This window comes from Coturnix japonica, chromosome Z, assembly GCF_054131305.1.
Source record: "Coturnix japonica strain WE chromosome Z, WE-NBRP24, whole genome shotgun sequence".
Classification (NCBI taxonomy): domain Eukaryota; kingdom Metazoa; phylum Chordata; class Aves; order Galliformes; family Phasianidae; genus Coturnix; species Coturnix japonica.
The window spans coordinates 4,684,831-4,698,663 of NC_140702.1; the positions used below are offsets into that span (position 1 = coordinate 4,684,831).

The following is a 13,833-nucleotide window of genomic DNA, read 5'->3' on the forward strand; positions in this document are numbered from 1 at the left end:
GAATGAAAAATAAAATAAAATGGGCACGCGACCCTATGAAACTTACCTCTCTGCTCTTGCTGTCAGCCAGACACCTCAGATGAGCATGACGTGTCCCTGCTCCTGAATGAAGATCCACCCAAGTCTGTGTTCCTCTCTGCTCCATCTCTGGGTCTAAAAGAAACACAGAGATGATTACAAGATCATTTGTGCACACGAAAGACAAGGGTGCACACGAATTCTGTTTAGCAAGAAATACTACAGTCCCAATGGACTGCGGTGGTAGTACTTGAATCCTCATTTGGGGCTGGAGCTCAACAGGTCAACACATCAGAAATAACACAAAGTGCATCTGGAAGACGTGTCTCAAAGCCCAGAAAATCCAACACGGGAGGGGGCTGGACAGTGGACCACAAGTGTCCATTTCCATTGCAGCTCCCTGTAGAGAACAGCACCAATCAGCAGGCGTGAATCAATTCATTCACAAGCTGCACAATGACTCTGTTCTTTACATGATAAAGAAACACACAGAGATTCCTGACCAAAAAGTTGGCAGTTAATAACGACCAAAGAGGTTCCTGTTCCTACGCCTCATCCTCTCACCCCAACTCCTGGGTGATGCCCACAGGCATCAAGTCAGCTCTCAAATCCATTGAACTCCAGTCACAGAACTCCATCAAAAAGGATGTCACACATGTGACACTTACATACATTTTGCATCAGAAACGGTGATGCCAGCAGGAGCAGAGAGGTGACTGTCCCCCTGTACTCAGCACTGGTGAGACCACAACTCGAATTCTGTTTCCAGTTTGTGGCCCCTCACTGCAAGAATGACACTGAGGCATTGGAACGTGTTCAAAGAAGGGCAACAAAGCTGGTGAGGGGTCTGGAGCACAATGGGGCCATATGAGGAGAGGCTGCAGGAGATGGGAATGTCCAGCCTGGAGAAGAGGTGGCTCAGGGGAGACCTCATTGCTCTCTATAACTTCCTGAAGGGAGGTTGCAGTGAGCTGGGGGTCGGCCTCTTCTCTCGTGTCATTACTGATAGAACTAGATGGAATGGTTTCAAGCTGTGGCAGGGGAGGTTCAGGCTGGACATTAGGAAATATTACTTCTCAGAAAGGGTGGCCAGGCACTGGAATGGACTGCCCAGGGAGGTGGTGGAGTCACCCACCCTGGGGGTGTTCAAGTAATGACTGGATGTTGTGTTGAGGGACGTGATTTAGTGGGAGCTAGTGGTAATAGGAGAACGGTTGGACTGGATAATCTTTTAGGACTTTCCCAACCCTGTTGATTCTATGATTCTGTGATTCATATGCTAAGAAGCAAGGAGAGGCTCTTTTGTTAAATCTTTCAGTAGAGAGAAGAGTTGATATTCGCTTCTCCTGACAACAGAAACACGGTACCAGCTTTCTAAGCCAACCCACCTACAGCAGGCAGACAACGCATATGTAAAGGAGCACGCACATCCCCTCCGGCATCACTTGAGATGACAACCCACCTTCAGATCTTTGTGCATTTCCCTTGTTTTACAAAGATGCAGCCTCGCTGCAGCTCCATGGGTGTCACACAAGGCCTGCAGGACCTTCCTCCACAAACCCCATTTGCAGGCCTTGCTCCGTGAGGATTGCCACCTGCCCTCCTGAGCAAAAACAAGCACTAAGAACGAGAGCAAAGCACACTGGATTCGCCCTGGCCTGGCCAAGGCCCAGTCCTACCAGACAGACCCTGGGATGAAAACTACTCCACAAACACCAGATGGACACCAGCAAACAAGAAGTTGATCAGATCCAACCCGAAGCAAGCACCAAGCCTCCCCATAAAGCTCTTTGCCATCTGCTTTGTCATCACCTTTCCTTTCCCTTTCCCTTTCCCTTTCCCTTTCCCTTTCCCTTTCCCTTTCCCTTTCCCTTTCCCTTTCCCTTTCCCTTTCCCTTTCCCTTTCCCTTTCCCTTTCCCTTTCCCTTTCCCTTTCCCTTTCCCTTTCCCTTTCCCTTCCCTTTCCCTTTCCCTTTCCCTTTCCCTTCCCTTCCATTCCCCTTCCATTCCCCTTCCATTCCCCTTCCATTTCCCTTCCATTCCCCTTCCCTTTCCTTTCCCTTTCCCTTCCCTTTCTTTCCCTTCCCTCCACACCTCAATCCCAAAGTTGTTTCCACACCTGCCAGCACGTGTTACCTCCCACCTGCTCATTGCACAGAGCTTCAACAGCACCAAATTTGCTTCCGGGGTCCTCCTTCAACTCACTGTGCTAACACTCATGATTCAAATTACACAGAAATCCTAGCAGAAGTTCTCAGTGAGAACTGCACCTAACACCCAACACGTGTTCATAACAATGCCTGCATAAAAAGAAGCAGAGATGGCACGGCAGGGCAGACGTACTTGGTGTGCACATCTGAAGCCATTTGAAAACCTAGTTGCTCTTGCTGCAGGACCCCTGTCTTCTGTTAAAAGCTGAATGGTCACAACAACACCTGTTTCCATCAGCTGCCACCATCCAAAGCAGCCAGCCTTCTTACAGTCACCTGGCCCAAACATCCCTTTTGCTCTACACTTGATTCCTGCAAGAGGAGGGAGGCTGGCACGCAAACCATCCTTCCAACACCCCATCCCTGCAGCAAGGGATCACAGCGCTGGCACAGCTGAAACAAAAAGGGTGTGCGAGTTTCCTGTTAGCACTCAGTGTGAACAAATCTACCACTGAGCAAAACCGTGAGCCCCCACTCACCTCAGCACAGGTCAACCTGTAACCCCAGCCTTCCCCTATCCATGTGCACACACACACCCATGTGCCACCCTGCCTGCTTTGCACACCCCCATGCACGCACCACATCGTGTGCCCTCCTTTGCATTCACAGACGTGCGCAAACCATCCCAGGGAACACCTACGTGCCTACACCTTCCACAAACATCCCTTTGTGTGCACCTGTGTGCAGCCCAACTCCTCAGCACACGCACACGTTTGTGCCACCCTGTCCACGCACTCACCATGTGCCCTCCAGCACCCAAGGACTGCAGAGATGCTCCAGATTGAGCCAGAGATGGAATATCACAGTGCTGGGACATGATTGATCACTAAGGAAAACACTTGGAAGCACATTCAATCTGCAGAAGCTGTAATTACTGGGCACAGTCAGCTTTCCTATGGCTCAGCTGGAGTAGGAGGGTGCTCTCACACATCTGCTCAGGGGCTTCAGCTGAGACACTTGCACAATGCTGGGATCATTCTGATGGAAACTATGTCTTCAGATACCATGGTTAAATCCATCCAAAATGATCAAGCGGAGCCTTAGCTCTTGAGCAGCACTTCTTCCCCACCCTTCACTACTCCAAGCAGCTCCAACAAACTTCTCAGAAGAAATCCAGGCCAGCACAGACCTGGCAGACCAGAACCAAGTGCAGCTGGTGGGACTGCAGTGCCCACTCCTTGCTTCCACCCTGCTCCAGGAGGTTAAGGAGTCTGAGCCTCACTGGCCTTTGACAGCTCAAGACTTTCAGCACCTCATGCCAACATTTCTCACTAAGATACACCTCAGGCATTGAATTCTCTTCTCACTACCTCCTCCCAGTCCTTCCCTAGGAACAGAAACCATTCAGATTCTACAGCAAACTACAGCATCTGCACTGCAAGAGCACACTGAACCACCTGCAACAGTGAAACATGGTTTTGGAGAGTGGGTTTGAAAACACACCTTTAGACAGCTGTCTCCCTGTAGCCAAAAGGAAACCAAGCAGCAAAAGAAGAGTCCAGCCTGAAACATGCCCATGCTACTAGCCCAGGTTTTTCACAGTGAATGCAGAATCCATCCTGCTCTTGAGGTGACAAATGACCAGTGGGTCTCCCCTTGCTCCACACCTTCTCCTTCAAAGCCAGAAAAAGAAAGAAAAAACAAGCAGAATAACCCAGACGTACCTTTCCACACATAGAGCAGAAAGTGGAACAGAAGTTGTCTCCTTCCTGAGACATGGTGGGGAGCATCCCAGGGGAAGCCCAATCATAGAATGGCCCGGGTTGGAAGGGACCTCAAGGATCATAAGATCAATCACCTCCCTGTCCCTGCTGGCCATCCCCTCTTCTGATGGAGACCAGGGGACCATTTGCTCTCTGAGCTGCAAGAGCACGCTGATGGCTCACGTTCTGGTTTTCATCCACCAGGACCCCCAGGTCCTTCTCTGCGGGGCTTCTCTTAAGGACTGCTCCTCCCAGTCTGTAGAAATGCCTGGGATTCCTCCAGCCCAAGTGCAAAACCTTGCACTTTGCCGTGTTCAACCTCATTAGACTCACCTAGGCCAAACTCTCGGCTGAGTTCCCTCTGAATGGCATCCCTTCCTTCCACTGCATCAGCCGCACCACTCAGCAAACAGCATCTCTTGGAGGTTGCTCCCCAGTTGAGACTGCCTCAGCTTTCCAGTCAAGGCATTGACATTGGTGACTTTCCCTTTGCTAATATCCTTTGACTATTTACCACCATCTTGGTTAACACCTTTATATTAGCCACCCTTACAGAGACCAAAAGGGTTTGGGCTTCCAAACTCTCAGCAAGCATTTGGATCAGACAGCTTCCTGCTGGGGAGCCCCCTGCATCACTGCTGCCTCCTCTGGTACTGTACCCACAGATGCTTCAGAGCTCATTAGCATGGACTTCCTTCCTCCCCTCAGCAGCTGCTCCTGCATTCACCTTCATTCCTACTCAGATACCGGCCGCTTCCAGCACCAGCTGACCTGCAAGACACAGAAAGGAAAGGTGGGAGTCATGCAAACGCACAAGCCCAAGGCTGCGACACCACCACGTATGGCAGCCTCGGGAAGTCAGCTGCAACTGCAGCCTTTGTCAGAATGGAAACAGGCACCGTCAATTAAGTGTGACCTCTGAACTCATTGCCACCATCAGAAATAGGCACTGAAATCGCTCACTTCACTGCAGCTGGTTACCTCCAAATACTTGCTGATGGTGTCATCTGCAAACTTGCTGAGGCTGCATTTGATTCCACTGTCCATGTAGCCTAGAAAAATGTTAAAGAACACTGGTCCCAACACCACCCTCCACCTGGACACTGAGCTATTGACTGCAACTCTCTGAGTGTGACTATCCAGACAGTTCCCTATCCTGCAACTGGTCCATCCATCAAAACCAGTTTTCTCCAGTTTGGTGACCAGGATTAACCTCAGGAACAGAGTTCCTGCATAGAATCATAGATTTACCCAGGTTGGAAAAGACCTTGAAGATCATCAAGTCCAACCGCAGCCTAACAAGTACCCTAACTCTAAAAACCCTTCACTAAATCATATCCCTGAGTACCACATCCAAACGGCTCTTAAACACAACCTGGGACGGCAATTCAACCACCTCTCTTGGGAGCCTATTCCAGTACCTAAAATCTCTAGTACCTAAATGTCTCTAAAAAGAGCACAGGTATTAATCTGACCAGAAAGGTTCCTGTTTGTTCATAAAATGAGCCTTTTTCCGCTCCATCTTGCATAGGCCACTGGGCACAGGGTAGCTGGGAGACCACAGAACAAGTGGTTCTGTGAGCAAAAGGGAAAGCACTGCCTAATCCAACTCCTCCAATCTCTGCGCTCTGCCAGGAGGGACATGTCCAAATAGGGTGGCAGATACACACAGGAGAGAAATATTTCCACTTCCCTCAGCCAACACTGCTCTGAATTTCTATGGGACACACAATTAGATGAAAAGGCATTTGACAAAGAAGGAAATGAAAGAGTTTAGTCTGCTGTGTCATTCTCTCGGTAGACAAAATAACTAACCCTCGCCAGTGTTAGTTCAAAGAATAGGCAGATTTTATCTCCTGACATGAGCAGTAATTCAAAGAAGCTGGTATATGATCCAGTATCCTGCATATTCACTGCAGGCAGGCAAAGACATTATGAGATAAGGGAGATCTACACATCACTTGTTATGAACACCTCATAAAGATAAAACCACACACAATGGGAGAGTTTATGAAGAGGACTACTCTTGGACTGCTTTCCAAGAGGCATCAATTAGTAACTCTCTTTGCTTATTTTTCACACTACTCTACAGTGTCCTCCTGAGCCCCCTTACTCCTGTTGCCAACTGCTGATGCAGGGAATCCTGAGGAACCAAGGATTCATAGTTGTTCCATCAGTAGTCCTTGGTCAGCTCTCCCTCCCTGCCCCTTCTGTTTTGATCCCACTAACCAAATTTCAGTTAGTCTGAAAAGAGGATGGAAACCTCAGCAGCAATTAGTTTCTAAATATCTTGCAATGGGCAGTTTGTAGGAGCCCCATCTCAATGCCCACAGCACAGGAGGCAGGACTGCTTAGCCCATGCACTAGTGCATTTACCAGCACAGATGTAAGCCCAGATCTATGCACACCAAATACAGGCTCTCAGTTTGCACAAGGAGGCATCCACGGAGCTGAAGTATTAGGCAGATATTGTGGTGGGGCAGCAGTTATTGAGACGCCAGACAGAAAGGACACAGATAAGGTGGCAACTCAGCTTTACCATTATGACTGCTGATGGAACATCTAATTTCACTGCTCAAAAGAGAACTTCCATATAACTGGAAAGGATGAAATTCACAGGGGAAACCACACACAGACACACACAAAAGCAATACAAAGGAGATGAAGGATGGTTCACATACTGGTGATTCACTCTGAGACGCAAGCAAATGAAAGAGTATCCCCAACCATTTGCCTCCCCAAATGCTAAATATATAAACTTATTGCAGTGATAGCTCCGCCAGACGTGAGTCATACACTGTAAAACCTTATGGGGTCAATCAGTTTAACTTCAGAAATTCATTACACCACCAAAAACAGACCGGTGTGACCAGGCTGGTTCATTTCAGCTCTTCAAAACTGTTGATAAAACTGCCTGAGAGCTGAAATGCTTACCAGCAAAAGCTAAAAACTGTAAATCAAATGTAATAAGCTGGCTTTGTCTACTGTATAGAAACGATGCCTGAAAAAAAGAAAAGAAAAAAAAAAAAAAAGAACCTAAACCAGAACAAATGGAATGGCTGCATAAAACAGCCAGTACTGAAACAGCAACCCAACCTGGCTGCAGACTGAGAGAGAAAATGAGAGTTCACCAAAGTCATGGGACAGGACAGATGTTCATGTTCATGCTAACACTGAACCCAAGTGGCCACATGAGGACAGCATCTAGTAGGAAATCAGAAAAAAGCATCCTTTCAGAAGTCCCTTTGGCAGGTGGCATCTACCAGGGCACAGCAGACCCGTGTGTTCAGTAACCAGTCTGATGCTTCAGAGCCCACTGATGAGCTACAAACTGGGGTTTAACCAGTGCAACACAAGGAGGGAAAATCTGTCTTGAACATAAAGAAGAAAGAGAAAGGTATCCAAAAGGACTAACGAAGAAATGCTCAAACTGCCCAGGAAGCATTTTTTCCTGTGGTGCAAAACACAGTTTATTTGCTCATTCAGGTAAACATACCATGAACCTTTCGGGTAGCTGATGTCTTGTCTTCAGCTGCTTGGCACGTGCATGTTCCCTGATCTTCATATAAACACTTGTGAAAAATGAGACTTCTCTTATTTCCCTGGGAAGTAATGCCCACTTTTTTACTTTGACGGAGCTCCTTCCCATCCTAGAAGGGAAAATATCAAGTCAGATCTCCATGAGTCCTTCCATCTCTGCACTGAGCAAAGGCAGCCTTCAGATCTATGCTTAATTCACCCACTTCCCTAGAATTAATGGAACTGTGCTTACTGGAACATATGCTGAAGCTTAAGCACAGTGCAGTGTTTTCAACATGCAGGAATGGCTATAGAACATGCAGAAATTCTGGCTGATCTATGACAGCTTAAAGCACTGCAGAGGACTGTTAACAAGCCCGTTTGGACATCACCTTGAATAAATGACATTATCCCCAAGTAAGGGAAGGAACAGCTGAGCACCGGGGAGGTACACAAAGTGCCAGAGCAAATTCTCACACTGTCAGGTGCAAAGAAAACTGAGATTTCACCCTAAAACCCAGTTCACAACAAGGCTACAAAATCCTGGCTGAGAATTTCTCTGTTAGAGTTGAAGCTCAAGACTGTGCTCCAACCAACAATATTTTGTGCAGCAAGACTTCAGGAGTTCACAAGAAACCCAAAACAAACTTCCATTTTAACTTGATAAATGAACTCAGGACATAAAACAAACAGTGCTGATCTGGGCAAGTAAAAGAGCATAAAGAAAAGAGAGAAGTACAAAAGCTATCAAGCAAAAGCTCAGACTCGCATCCCTTGGAAGTGAAATTAAAGGCTCTCATTCATTTCCAGAGAAGTCAGAAAGGAAAATACCATTACATGCCATACCTTGAACCACTTGACGTCCACCTTGGGCCTGGACAGCTCACACTCAAATGTGACCTTGTCCTTCTGAGTGACGCTAATGTCTGCCAATGGTTTGCTGATTTTCAGACACTTCTGAGAAGGAGAAAGAAGGATGTGGATTTAGTTGGGAATTAGGTCTCTAGGAGCATCTGGCATAAGGAGTAATGAAAGGCAGTGCCTACTCTCCATGCGTACTAGAACTTGTCATTAACAACAAAAAAACCTAGTGTTTTGAGCACATTATCATTACTTGTGCTAGGGGAGGAGAGGGGAAGGGAAAGGGGAAGTCCACGGTCCTCTAAATTCAGGCTTCTTATCCTAAAGCTCAACAGCAAATAGCAGTCCACTTCCCTACATTGCTAGACTCCGAGCATTTAAAGAACATCACCTGACCTCATTATGAGCTCTAACATAGCCAAAGGAATTAATATATTCAAATATTCTCTTGAGTGATGAGAAATATGGAGCATAAGTTCAGACTTCTGCTGTTAAACTCTCACTTCTCTCAGAAACCAGGGTAAGAGTTCAATGCTGTTTAAGATGAACGACTCATATTTTAAAAAACTCATCTCATTAAGGCTTGGATTCCCTACTACAATTAGCTAAATTCCACTTTGGATCATGCTTCACCATGGATCACTTAGGGCTTCAGCCACTTAATGGAACTAACTCAGTTAAAAGTCAGGGGTAAAATAAAAACTCTATTGTCCTAGCAGAGAGATTTGCAATGGAGTAACTTAAGTAAGGATGGGAGACTGAAGGTGCTGGGGAAGACATCCAGGTTTAGCTACAGGGCATGCATGCAGAATCACAATACAAAGGCCAGACAGAGAAATCAGAGCTTCCTGAGAATTAATGGGGTTGTTTCTACATACCCACCCTATCTGCCAGTGTAAACCCTTCCAGTGAAAAAAAGGAAAGCTACATATAGGTGGGGAGAATTGTTGGTGAAATTATTTGTGATATTTTTGCTAATAATACGCCCAAAATCCTGGAGCAAGACTTCAAGATAAGCAACTCAGTCTGTGTAAGTAGACTTACAGAAGAGAACCATAAAGCTTATGGAAGGGAAATGACAAGTTAATCCACAGCTAAAACAGAGTAGAGACGAATAGTAGGAGCTTGTTTACTTTGCAGAAGTGTGAGCTTTAACCACTGCTGAGCTCCTAGTACAAAAGTCTGAGCCAACAAATTTCACCACCCTGGGAGATGATGGAGAAGAAGAAACCACTTAGGAGCACATAAAAGATGTGTCCCTAAGTGTATGAGCTCCTTTCTGTATGAGCATCTTCAAAGAGCCAACAGAGTCAATGATTTTATTGGAAGCATCAGATTTTATGACTCGCAGGAAGTGATCACCATAACTCACACTCACATCTCCTGCCTGTAGAGGAGATCCTCCTTGCATCTAGAAAAACGCAAGAAGAAAAGAGGCAAAGAAGGGGTAAAAAAAAATCCCATCTTACATTTGGGATGCTTAATTCCAGCCTTGAAGGCTGATTAGCCCACTTAACAGCTGTGCTCTTCAGAAGCAGTTGTTCCACAGCTATTCAGAGAGAAAGACAAGTTTTGTACTTGGTTGTTAACACAGAGAACAGCATAAACACACAAATGAACTCAACTTTGCAGTGTTGTAATGGCCGATGAGGGAAGCCAAGGATCCTTCCACACTGTCAGCCTTCATTTCCAGAGACATACCTTTGGGGGTGATGGTAATGCTGCTCTTGTCATCTCTCGACTCACAGAAGTACTCTCCCTCATCCTCAGCCCGGATCCCTGTTATTGTCAGGGTTCTTCTGACCCCTTCCTCATCAATCTGGAAACGTTTGCTGGGTTTGATCTCAACTGCATTCCTGCGCCACACCACCTTCCCTTTGACACGGCTCCCTTCCTCTTCCTCTAAGCCACATAAACAGCTGCTTAGTGCTCCCAAAGCGAATGCTCACTTGTTGTTTCCAACTTGAAGGTCACCTTCTGGCCAGCAGCCTCGCAGATGTATTCTCCAGCATCTTTCTTCTCCAGCTGCTCCACAACCAGACGCCGTGTTTTGCCCACAGATTCCATTCTGAACGTTCTGGAGGAGGCAAGCAGTCTTCCATCCTTGTACCATTTTACTTCGCTTGGATCCTGTGCTACTTCACAGCTGAGGGAGGCACTTGCTGCCAGGGCAGCACTCACCTCTTTCTGCACCTGCTCCTGGTTTATAAACACAGGTTTTGGCTCTGAGGGAAGAAAAGAAAAAGTATTGACTGAGGGACTGAAATGAGACCATCTTGCAGGTCTGTATGTACAGCTTGGAACAGGTTTATGTTACCACTTGTGCCCAAACTAATAGCCTTCACTAGAGAATATCAGCTCTTCTGTTAAAACAAAGTATCAAATCTAGGCAAGAAAGAACCTAGGAGCTGAAGAAACCAAGAGGGTCCAAATACGCCTAGTATTTGAAATGTAGGAGAACAGATAAACCCTAAATAAATGGGCTTCCACTTCTATTAAATGGTTTGCCCTACAAAAGGCTGTAGAAGTGCAGAATATTTCTGACGCACTTACATCATGGACTTCTCTAGTGCTAGCCAGCTTCTAACAGCAGCCCAATTTTGAAGAAGCTTCCTATGCTTGTTTGGGTCCCAGGAAAGATCCCAGGGTCCTGATGTTGATACCAAGACAGAGGCTCCAAGGATGAATGCAGGACTAGTAGGTGTGAGGGGGACTGACATTGCCTTTTATTTGCAGTGGAGACATGGAAGACCACTCATTCAGATCATCCGTGCAAGCATATTCAGGCATACCCAGCTCAGGTGACCGGGAAGGCTCCTGCTCCCCAGCAGTCATGGCAAACCCTTCCAGGACCTGTCCCCTATCTCCTCCCTCCTCGCTGTCACTCTGTGAAGCCTTCTGCTGCCATCCCTTTCCCTTCCTTCATGACTTTCTCCTCTGCATGCTGTCTGAATTCTGAGTGGCAGCAGCTGCCCAGGAGGGTAAGTTCAGCTCAAGTTGCTGTGCTGCTGACCGTTGCAGTACGTGCAATCCCAGGATTCACACCACAGCTCTACCACCAGCACTGCAGTCCACTGAAGGCCAGGGAGCAGGGCAGCAAGCCAATGCAAGAATGCAGTTGATACACTCTACATTTGATCTCCCTGCTTGTATTGACTGTAGAAGCATCATTCTCTCCACCCATCTCCAACAGCCCCTGTTTTGACTGATGGTTTTCAGGGGAGGTTCAAGTTGGATGTTAAGAAAAACTTCTTCTGAAGAGGAATGGTGATGTGGTGGCACAGCTTTGCAGGGAGCTGGTGGGGTCACCATCCCTGGAAGTGTTCAATAACCATGGAGATGTGGCACTGAGGGACGTGGGCAGTGTGCATGGTGGGATGGGTTGAGGCTGGATGTGGGGATCTTGGTGGTCTTTTCCAACAGCAATGATTTGATGAAGATCAGAAGGCTTGATTATTAGCAAGACAACAAACATGGCCTAGACCAACCAGGTGATGCAAAACTTCTCACAAATGCAATGGAGCTTTGGCCCACTTCAAATAAGGATTTCAGCGTGCACCACAAATACTGAGATAATGAGATGGCAGAATCAGCCCTTTTTACTCTAGTTTTCTATAGGTTTCCAAGGTGTGCAGCACTTGTTTCTTTTAAGCAAGAAGGACTAATCTGCATCCCATAATGCTCAACACTGAGCACCTAACATTCACGATGTCCTTAAAATGGGATTGTTCTGTGCTACCAGTGGAACCCTGGGGTAGAGGAACCCTGAAAATCTTTCTGAGTGCAATGGGAAGAGGATTAATTAAGACTCAGAAAGCCAGTGCACTTTGGGAGTAGCTAGTAAGATGAGGATTTCTGTAGTGAAAGAGCCAACCACTCCAAGAGTACTCATAATCCCTCCTGACTTTCACACCACATCATTTTGCAGTGAGGGCTGGACTGGCACGTCATGTTACAGTGGTACACATGAGAAATACAGCAACGGTAGCTAGGCAAGCACTCTCCACGTATGGCAGAGGAGGAGGTATTACATTACCCTGTGCAGCCATGAGGTCATCCGGTCTGAAAGAGAACAGAAAACCTTTGGTTTCTGAGGCAAACAGCTAATAATAGCCCTCAGCTAGTAAAATTCAAGTGTAAAAGCACTACATTTCTGGGTTTTCCCCCTACACCTCTGCAATAAGACGTGGGCTGGCTTTGGCTGCTGAGGATTAACTTGGTTGATTCCAGTTGTTGCCATAATCTTTCTGTCATCATTTATATTTCATTTTCTCTGACAGATACCTCCCAAATCTATCCTTTCTGTAATCCACTCTTTGCTGAAACTGCCAATTTCCTGAGCCAAAAGCATGAGCTACACAACTTACGGAACAGATCCAAAGGCCACAGAATCACATCCACGTGGTGTGGGAACAGTGAGAGCTGATAGTTTAGAGTCTACACCACAGGCAGCAGCAAAACTGTCTATTATAGGAGCAGAGATATATTGCACACCAGGGACTGAAGGAGCAGAATGCCCCAAGACGGAGAGAGCAAAGACTGCAACTTTTACAAGGGAACAGAACGCAAGCTATGCCCTGCAAGGACACCAGGTCTGTGTGAGCAGAAAGGCAGTAGACTCCCAGTACAGTTGCTCCTCCACAGAGCTGATCAAATGCCAAACCTTGACCAGGATTAAGCTCCAATGTGTTCACTGCCATAAGAAAGAAGAGGAGAAAACAGATTCCCTGTCCTGATCAGCTCAGAATACAAGACGAGAACTGTAAAGTTAACAGAGAACAAGCTGACTTATGAGCAAAAACCAGTAGAGTGCAGCTACAAATAAAACAGAAGACAAACCCTCGTCATCAGCCAGCTCACTAATGGTCACTCAGAATGCAGCTGATGTGCCCATGGCTATCTGGAGTCTAAGTTAAAATTTAGCGGATCTTGTGCAAAATATAGTGACACCAGAGCAATCTCTACTGCAGTTGGAGTGAGAGATCTGCCTCCGTGCTAAACTCTCAGACTAATGAGATACGTACAATTAGAAAGGTATCAATGGATTCATGATTGGTCATTACATTTACAGAACATGGAACGAATGGTTGTCAACGTGGGATTCAACAAACCAAAGGCAAGTGCAATGCCTCTGACTAAAGGTTCTTAGGACACTGACAACCAAACCTTCTCAGTGCAGCCACAGTAGAGATCTGTAACTACTACTGCTGAAATATCAACTGGCAGAGCAGTGTTGCACATTGTACAAATCACAGTTGGACATCCATGGACAGCTGATGATAAAAGTAATTGTAGGGGAAGAGCTGGATGAAATATTGTTAAAAACAAAGAATCATTTTAGCTGCATGTTTGTAAGAATTTATTTTCATCCTCCCCAAAACAGTTTCATGGCAGAATCAAGAGGACACGTTCACACAGACGTTTCCACAGCCAGACTATGGAATAATCAAAGAATATCAACCAAAATGTGTTTCCTACCAGTTACATGAATCTTGAAGGTGAGTTTCTGGCCAGCAGCCTCG

The 13,833-nt window shown here is 46.5% G+C and overlaps 1 long non-coding RNA gene across 3 annotated transcripts; it reads right to left on the minus strand.

Annotated features, from left to right (window-relative positions):
• Window positions 1–52: 52 nt before the first annotated feature.
• On the minus strand, window positions 53–10,547 carry LOC146753639 (uncharacterized). Of its 3 annotated transcripts, none has more exons than XR_014940077.1 (4): window positions 10,013–10,547; window positions 7,428–8,407; window positions 4,265–4,702; window positions 53–153 (listed from the first exon to the last, which is right to left on the minus strand). It is a non-coding gene; the product is annotated as an uncharacterized LOC146753639 (long non-coding RNA). The 3 variants fall into 3 exon arrangements; XR_014940078.1 differs by lacking the exon at window positions 53–153 and adding an exon at window positions 3,757–3,841; XR_014940076.1 differs by lacking the exon at window positions 53–153 and having other exon boundaries at window positions 3,781–4,702.
• Between the last annotated feature and the right edge of the window lie 3,286 nt (window positions 10,548–13,833).